Genomic DNA, 8045 nt, shown 5'->3' with positions numbered 1-8045 from the left:
TCCCACGTTATACTAATTAAAACTATGCTATAATATTAAAATTAAATTTCTCTGTGCTAGTCAGTTTTTGCAATATCTAAATGAATAAGCCGTAAATTTCGATCTTCTTGAAAAATCCCATATATGCTGCTTATTATTCGTTTCCGAGAAAATAAGGTCAAAAAATCCTACGATATGGGATTTTCCCCACAGGTTGGCATCACTGGGGCAGAGCAAGAGACTGGTGACGTCAAACAGTGCGCATGCGCAGTTGTATGTTGTTCTCGATTCCGAGTAATCGATGCAGACGAAATTCAACTGACCGATGAATTGAGTGACCTGTGCAATGCAAGCAGTCGTACCAAGCATGAGGCGTGGATGGACTGGCTGAACTGTAATGTAAAGAGAGAGGTTTTTGTTTGGCTTCAGTTGAAACCTGTTTCTGTATAATTTTATCTTGTGTGTGTGCGTTACTGATACGAGTCTGGTTTTCAGTGACAGAGAAAAGATGGTGTATGTTGATAAACAATTCATAATACAAGCTACATAGAAAAAATCATCTACTGACATTGTTTTTATTTGGAATATTATTAACAAAACAATCATTTAATAGTTTATATTGTGGTTCTTACAAAGACTTACTATTATAGTGAAAAATAGTTGGTGCCGCACCTTTAGTGTTAAATCAACACAAACGATGGACCGTTGAAAATTGAGGTAAATATTATAAATTTATTCTTTCTAGTAAATAGTCTGTGTATGATTTATTTTCTGTTTATGTTAATACAAAATATTGTACGTAAAGACAACATAACGAATATGAAACAAAATTTATGCAACCTATGCATTAATTTGCATGAACGTTATATTAATTTTTATTTTACTAAATTTACTTTTGAGATTAAAGAGGTTTTAAGGATAATTTGGAAACAGATTTTCTCCCTGGAAATTTTGTCTGAGGAAGGGGGAGTGGGGAAATCAAAATATAAGGGTGCTGCATTAGGTCACTATTTTTGGGCCGCGATGGCTCAGTGGTAAACTGTTCACCTCTAGTGTGTGAGGTCTCTGGTTCGATCTCACCAAGTGGACTTTATGGTGGACAGACACCGCGTGCGTAAGTTTTCTCGGGATTCTTCCGTCTCGTCCCACTTTATTCATCCCACGATTGCATTCATTTCTCATCACCGTCTCTTTTAGCCTAGGGCCGGCATAATCGCGCGACGTAAAACTGAAATATTTAATTTTCATTTGGGTCACTATTTACTAAAGAAGTACCCGACACAAGTGTCATGTAATCGTAACTTAATTAATCTTAGCTCTCCTAGGGGATGTTGGCCAACTCCTCCCCCTCCCTCCAAAAATATACCTGGAATTAACAGTTCGGAAACATTAAGTATATATTTTAAACTGATAATATTTTATTAAAGTACCTGGAAACATGAAAATAATTTAGACTCAAAATCTCAAGACCATATTATATATATATATATATATATATATATATATATATATATATATATATATATATATAAACGGGATGAGATTGTTGCCTTCGAATGAAAAAGAGACATAAACACCTACTAGAAAAAGTAACATTCAATTTTATTCAGTGTATAAATTTAGGGGCGGAGATTCTGTCCCCAATATTCCCCATGCTTTCTCGGCCTTAGGAGAGGTAGGGGACAATTGGTAACAATTACTTTTGGCCCCAGGTTTCCAGTCAACTTACAGTTCATTGTTCTTTGTACTTGACACGGTAAGATCATATTACAGTCTTGCGCTGGGCCCAGGGGCGCACCATGGGGACGAACCCGGTCCAAACATCCCAAAATTCCTAATTCAATATACGTCTATACACTTTCTCAATAACACTATACTTGTCTAACGGGGAAATTATTGATGTATCATTAAAATTTGATCTTATACTTCATCTCACGTATAAAAACAATATAGTTCTATCCTTTTTTCTTTAAAAAAAATAGGTGGAAGTATTTTAAAATTACTTGCAGACTTTTCAGGTGCAGGTGCAGATAATATCCATGCAATACTTCATAGACGCAGTGGCTTGTAGTGTTGGATCCCACCCAATAAAAATTTTTGGGTGCGCGCCTGGCGGGGCCCCTTTGCGCACGGAGCCCAATTGGGAACAATCAGTCCGCTCTGCTTAAGGCCGGCCCTGCCTCCATGATTACGGAACTGTAAACCAGCAATGTTTTGCAGAGAACAACTTTTTACGACATGGAGCTGATGTATTTTAATCATAACAATAAAATAACTTTCTATAAAACATCACAAAGTGTCTATCTTACGCTTACGTGATTAATCTAAAGCCGCACCTTATTTACAGGTACTACGTGAGTAAATAGTTTGTGTGTCACTGTTAGAAAAAGACCATCAACAATCCGCTAGTTGACAGTGTATTTCCCTACATATAGAAGTTATAAATAATTTCTTCCAGCAAACTAAAAACTATAGATTATTATTAATGGCAACGGATCAGCTACTCTTTAGCGCCATATAAGTCCGTTTATTTTAAATTTTTCGAAAACTCTGCATGATAATTTACCTTCAAGCGTGCTATTTTGTTCATCTTAAAGTGGCATTTTGACTCATATACAGGGTGTTTCAAAACAACGCCGACAACATTTGGGAGGTGATTCATGACACCAAGATAAGACCAAAAAATATAGACCAACATGTAGTAATAGGCTGCGAAAAACATGAAAAATAACTTAAAGGTCCATAGCTCAAATCCTACGGTATTCACGAAACAATTTTTATAGAGGGAGTTTGGCTACGGGCATATAATTTGAAGTACTCACCAACTACCTCTATACAAATTGTTGTGGAAGTAACGCAGAATTCTGAAACATTAATATTTAGATAGGGCACATACTAGTTCCTAAGTGAAGTCTTGACCCGACTACGGTAGCGCGCATGGTATTGGAGCTAGAGACATTTAAATTTCATTTTTTCTTGTCGTCGGCAGCCTATAACTCTGAAAGGAAGCATTTGTGCACCCAGGTTGGTCTATACTTTTTAACTTGGTGTTAGAAATCATTTCCCAAACGTTGTCGGTGTTGTTTTGAAACACCCTGTATATCTCTTATATCTGGACAATATTTTAGTTAATCACAATTTAAAATATAAGAGTTAATGACAATTTTAGGCTATATCTCATTAGCCATTTAGGCTATATCTCATTAGCTATTTAGGCTATATCTCATTAGCTATTTAGGCTATATTTCATTAGCCATTTAGGCTATATCTCATTAGCTATTTAGGCTATATCTCATTAGCTATTTAAGCTATATCTTATTAGCCATTTAGGCTATATCTCATTAGCTATTTAGGCTATATCTCATTAGCTATTTAGGCTATATCTCATTAGCCATTTAGGTTATATCTCATTAGCCATTTAGGCTATATCTAATTAGCAATTTAGGCTATATCTCATTAGCCATATCGTCTTGGTACTGTCTAATAAAGAGCTTAATAAGGATATATTTTAATACAAGTTTCATATGAAGAAAAGTGGCTTGGTTCTCGTTCAGCATCATATTTTTAGGTTTACAAATTACATAATTAGTTTTTCTCAATTTTCTCCAAAAATCAAAAACTTCTCATGAGCATTTACATTCCAGCAAATATATCATTTTGTTCAGCATAATAAGATTATCGATTGGTATATGTGTCATCTTTGGATACATTTTTTTCCCTGTTAAACGTTAATAACATTGTACAGTCAGCGACAAACGTTCTTTCCGTTTGGTAAAATTTATTTTTGGAAATAACGGTGTTATAGCTGGAACGTACAGAAAATCACATTCTTTTTAATTTAATGAAAACTGTACTCAAATTGTCCTTCCATTCTAAAGTTAGTTACGGAACTAATTTCATCAAACGAAAAGAACTTTTGTCGCTGATTGTACAATTTAAAATTTTAATTTTTAAAGTAAAAATTGAAGATAACGTAGTAAAATAATACATTGATGATATCCTGTGACCAGCGCGTCTCACTTTGGTGAACGGGATCTCAGGTTCTACTCCCGATAGGAGAGCATCAATCACATGTAAACTGTGGACAATGGTATGGGTCCCATGTAAAGTGTGGGATTTTTCCTATATAAACTGACTGTTAACGAAGGACATAAATGCAAAACAAACAATTCTTATGACTGAGTATAGGGGGCATGGTAGCTCAGTGGTAGAGTGCTTATCTCTGGGGCGTGTGGCCCCTGGTTCGATCCCCGGCCAAATAAGCTTGTGGTGGACAACATCGTGTCTGTGAGTTTTCTCGGAGCACTCTTGTTTCCTCCCACTCTCTCATTCCACCAATTTTTCCATCATCATTCACTTGCCTTAATCATTCATCTCCGTTGGCCTAGCAGAGATAATCTGGGACGCTAGGGGGCGCGGTGGCTCAGTGGTAGAGCGTTCACCTCCGGTGCTTGGGGTCCTTGATTCGATCCCAACTCGCGCCGTGTGGACTTTGTGGTGGACAAACACCGTGCTCGTGGGTTTTCTCGGATTCTCCTGTTTCCTCCCACTTTCTTCATTCCACCATTTCACTCATCTCTCATTATCACCGTCTCCTTTAGCCTAACCGGCATAACCGTGGGACGTAAAACTCAAAGATTTAATTTTCATTTCAATCTGGGACGCTAAACGGAAAGATTTCATTTCATTTTGTTTTATTTTGTGGCTGAGTGGCTAACCCTTATGTTTTTGTATACGTGGACCCTGGTTTGATTTTTGGTAGGTGCACTTGCCTCGAGGAACCCATAGTGATTAAATCCTGCTTTTATCAGTACGTCCCGTGCTGAAGCCTTGTACTAAAAAGGGATTTTAAAATCCAGACAATCTAACCTAATAAAACATCATTTTAGCGCTGTTATAATTCGAATGATTCATTGTTCGAACATTGACAATGTTATTCGAATATTTATCCGGGTAACGAATAATTATTTTGAACAATTCCTCTCGTGACAAATGGAAGTATCTCAGTCATGAAACGACAAAAAATTATGACAAGATAACCCCTTTTTCGCGAGACAGTTTTGTTATTTCTGAGACATGCCTATCATACAAGAAGCGAGCTGTGTCTTAGCTAATAAACTTTACTGAGACACATTAAAACTTATACCATCTTGTAGAGCTCAACGAGTAGATTATAGTAGCGATGGTCATCTCACTTTTGGTAGTTTTTGAGACACACCTCCTTGTCATGAAGGAGATCAATTGTTTGAATATCAGAAAATTATTCTAATCATTATGCGATATTCCAGTAGTTCTCACAATGTGAAGCGTTTTCACGAAGATCCCCTGGACATTATACTGTACACGCAAACTGCAGAGTATTGTTGGTTGCATACTTGACAGTACATGTAACCAGTGTACGAAAAAAAAAGACAGTTGAGAGTGTTCTAAGAGCATTGCCAGAACGAACTTAAAAAGAATTGTTTTTTTTTTTTTTTAAATATGAAATTGCATATTACATTTATTTGATTAAATTAAGCTAATGGCACAAAAATTATTGACTCAATAACTGGTATTGGTATTGAATGAATACAGGTATTGATCAACACGAATATCATCTCTCTATGACTTCCTGTTCTCGAGATATGGCTTCTTAAATCTCCCGAAATCGGAACTTATTTGGCCAATATCTCGGGAACTGTAAGAGTGACGCGGAAAATTCCATCACTTCTTTCAGATAGTTTTTGATACTCTATCGAATGGAGGGCTCAAAATTGAATAAAATCGCAGATAACACAGACACACACACACACACAAACAAACAAACGAACAAACAAACATAGAGAATTTAGTAACGAACTTTTTAAGTTTGATGAAAATTATTCGAATCATTACTCGATATTCCAATTGTTATTAGTTCTTCAAGTTTATCCTAGTTTCACTACGTGAAGCGTAATTCACAATCACCTGGATGTTATACTGTACACGCACACTCCAATGGATTGTTGGTTGCATACTCTACAGTATTTGTACCAGTTCAGTGCACAGAAAAAACCAGTTGAGAATGCTCGAAAAGCATTGCCAGAACGAAGTTATAAAGAATTATTTTTTTCAATATTGATTCAATAATTATTACGTCATTAATTACTGACTCAATAATTATTAATCAATAACTAATGACGCAATAATCATTGAGTCAATAATTCATAACGCATAATTATTGAATCAATAATTGGTATTAAACAAGAGTGTCAAGTTACCCAAGAGGATAAAATAGGATGACTTCGCTAGGAAGTCGGGCAGAGTGACGGCAAGGATTTACCAAGAATCTAGCTCGGAGCTCTGGGTCCTAAGATATTGCGGACTCCGTCTAGATAGTACGACCTTGAGGGATACAAGAGCAGAAAGAATGTCCAATTGGGTCAGTCGTGCCAAGGCAATTGCATACTTCCACCATGTGCACGACATCCAAGAGTGACTCCTTGGGCGCAAAGTGTCGGTAGAGCCCAAAACAGCTGTTTGTAAAGGGCTCGGAGATTTTTGCCCTCGAAACAAATCTAGATGACCGGTGGAAAACCTAACGAGCACAAAAGATGCACCAGGCTCTTAAGGTTAAAGGTTGGGCTTGCGTGGTAACAAAAAATTTCCTGCGAAGCAACGAAATAGTTGTTACAATCCTGAAAAGAAAGTTGATTAATATGCACACGGCACAAGGGCCAAAATCAAGTTGAGATAAGTTCATCTTGGTGCAACTTAAGGCGTTGGGAATATCTAGGGGGACGGTCACCAGCTGGCCAGTAGCCACCGGTTACTATTTGGTACAAAATGTGAGGATCTAGCCTGGAGCCGGGGGGCACAGGCTCTTAGTTTTTGAGTTACAAAAAATAATTTAAGCTGTTATTTATGTATTTTTGAAAGCTTATAATAAACTCATGATATACCTATCATAGTCTGGCTCTGGGTGGCTCCCTCTGTGTTTACGCCCTAGATCCGCCACTGTTAAAAAGAATGTAAAAGGCCATTGATTCTAGGATTTAACAGAATAGTGAGAGAAGAATGATAAAGAAAATGTAAACTGCTGTTTATATTTAGCTTATTTTTATAAGGCGTAGCACAGTTGTTCAGTTCCTTCCTGAATTTGATCTCCTTATATACTGTAAATACGTAGGGTAATCTTAAGCAATTTTTTTTTAACACAACACACCACATGTGCATATTTCTGCGCTTCTTAATTAATTTAGAAGCGTAGAAAATAATTAACCGCTTAACTTATAATTTTCTTCGCAAAAGTCGTTCCAAATTTTATATTTTTTTTATTGGTTATTTTTTGTACGTTGAAGGTAGAGGTACGTGGAAGCAAACATTACTAAAACTGTCAAATTTAGGCCAGAATTAGGCACTTGAAAAATCACCGATTTTGAAACCACGAGTAGGGGGTCTATATTCGTTCGTAATAAAAGCAGATGTATCTTATTGTTAGTTTTACTTTTTTGAGCACTCTTTGTGTACATGAAGCGACAACGAATCTTTTACAATGTTTTATTCAGTTCGTTCAATTTATTTGAACTACAAGCGGATCAAAATTGAGATTTAAATTTTCTCGCAAGAAATATTAAAATCCCGAATATGTGCGTTCCACAATAAACATTACCAAATTACACTAGCATCTTGAGAAAACGAAACAGTGGGGAAAATGAGTACAGTATAAGTAGATATTCCATTCAATTTACTGCGAATTCTTGTATTATTTTTGCAAAAAATACCATTATTTCAAAGCGAAATAACAGATAAATGATTTCTCGGTACAATGTAGATACGCTATTTCAGTTCCGTCATTTCGTCAACAAGTATTGGCCTCCAATGCAAAATATTAGCCGAGAATATTTAAATGAATCTTACCCAAGGGCGCCGATCCCCAAAAGCTCATCTGGGGCCTCTAGTGTATTTATGAATATACAATATTTGGCATAATTTGAGTGCAATTTGTCTTAACAACTTCATATATACACCTTCTGAGTCTGGGTGCCCCCCCCAAGTTTACAGAGAAATCGGCGCCCTTGATCTTACTCACATCTATCGGACGCCCA

The 8045-nt window shown here is 36.5% G+C and overlaps 1 protein-coding gene across 3 annotated transcripts in view; it reads left to right on the top strand.

Moving 5' to 3' along the window:
* The first annotated feature begins 309 nt into the window (after positions 1-309).
* LOC145684211 (solute carrier family 35 member F3) overlaps positions 310-8045 on the top strand; it is a 279497-nt gene continuing 271761 nt past the window's right edge. For all 3 annotated transcript variants that reach the window (XR_014131254.1, XM_081756279.1, XM_081756278.1), the window contains exon 1: positions 310-696. The gene's annotated coding sequence lies outside the window, so the exon portion shown is untranslated. The remainder of the gene's footprint in view (positions 697-8045) is intronic.

This window comes from Thermobia domestica, chromosome 4, assembly GCF_964235325.1.
Source record: "Thermobia domestica chromosome 4, izTheDome1.hap1.1, whole genome shotgun sequence".
Classification (NCBI taxonomy): domain Eukaryota; kingdom Metazoa; phylum Arthropoda; class Insecta; order Zygentoma; family Lepismatidae; genus Thermobia; species Thermobia domestica.
The sequence above is the reverse complement of the archived record's forward strand: the minus strand, read 5'-3'. Positions and strand labels throughout refer to the sequence as shown.